The sequence below is a fragment of the Pinus tabuliformis genome, chromosome 5_2, assembly GCF_031772625.1.
Source record: "Pinus tabuliformis cultivar Carrire ecotype Pingquan chromosome 5_2, CPIR1, whole genome shotgun sequence".
Classification (NCBI taxonomy): domain Eukaryota; kingdom Viridiplantae; phylum Streptophyta; class Pinopsida; order Pinales; family Pinaceae; genus Pinus; species Pinus tabuliformis.
Window position 1 is genome coordinate 617,666,194 of NC_142306.1, and position 1,253 is coordinate 617,667,446.

General features: G+C 40.2%; 1 pseudogene; it reads right to left on the reverse strand.

Annotated features, from left to right (window-relative positions):
• Positions 1-272: 272 nt before the first annotated feature.
• On the reverse strand, positions 273-845 carry LOC149160540 (putative pentatricopeptide repeat-containing protein At3g23330 pseudogene; annotated as a pseudogene).
• Positions 846-1,253: the final 408 nt, after the last annotated feature.

A 1,253-nucleotide genomic window follows, 5' to 3' on the forward strand; every position in this document is an offset into this window, starting at 1 on the left:
TGGCCGCATAGCCCTCATCGACTCTGCCACTGGGGAAACCACCACATTTCCCCAACTATGGTAGAGCGTAAAGTCACTTGCCGCTGGTTAACCGACCTTGGCATCAAAAAATCCAACATTGTATTCATCCTCCCGCCGAATTCAATCTATTTCTTCATTATCTACGTGGCTGTCTTGTCCATTGTCATCTGTTTGGTATGTTTTTTTTCTGTGAGAGGTGGAGACTATCGGGAAACAGATTATGAGATTAGTTTTCCATGGATCTTCATACCCTATTCCAACGCTGCCAAGTTGGCGCATGCTGAGAGAATACTGGCAAAGGCTTTCGCCTCTGGCCTGATACCCGCTAATTGCATTTGTTCAAAAAGCTTCAAAGCCTCTTTGCCCTGACCATTCTGTGAAAACCCTGAAATCATTGCACTCCATGATATCACGTCTGGCTGACCTATTTCGTTAAAAACTTTCAGAGCCTCATCAAGCAACCCGTTCTATGCATATCTTGTAATCATCGTATTCCATGACACAGTGTCTTTCCCATGCATTCTGTCAAATAATACATGTGCCTTTTGTATACAACCACATTTCGCATACATGTCAATCAATGAATTCAACACAACGACATCAGAATGGAATCCACTACTAATTATTTTTTCATGGATCTCCATACCATAATCCAGGGCTGCCATATCGGCACATCCAGGAAGAACACTAACAAAGGTTTTTGCCTCAGGCTTCAAACCTGCCAATTGCAATTGTCTTAAAAGCTCCAGGGCTTTCTCCTCGTAACTATTTTGTGAAAGCCCTGAAATCATTACATTCCATGAAACCACATTTCGCTGAGGCATTTCCTCAAATAGTTTCAAGGCCACATTTCCTCGAAGGTGGTTTGTTTCCAAAGTGGATTGTTAGTGGTGGAGTTATGTCTGTAAACTGATTGCTCCATTGAACCTATTGCCATTCCATGTTTGCTATTTCAATTCAGTTCAGATTGGGATTTTTTCCGTTTATATAAACTATGAATTGTTTTTGAAGCATGTTAAATAAATCAGCAATAAAAATTTGGACTCTACCATATATCTCCCTTTTCAGATTATCCACGCCTTCCATTAAGAGATGAAGTTTATGTTTATGTCTGCAGCTCCTCTTGTAGGCTACAAAAATATGTTTACAATAAGATCTAAAATGAAATACTTGAAGGGCCTTACTGTCTTGTTTACATTCATACCTCTATTCAAAGGAGTGAAAACTGCCCT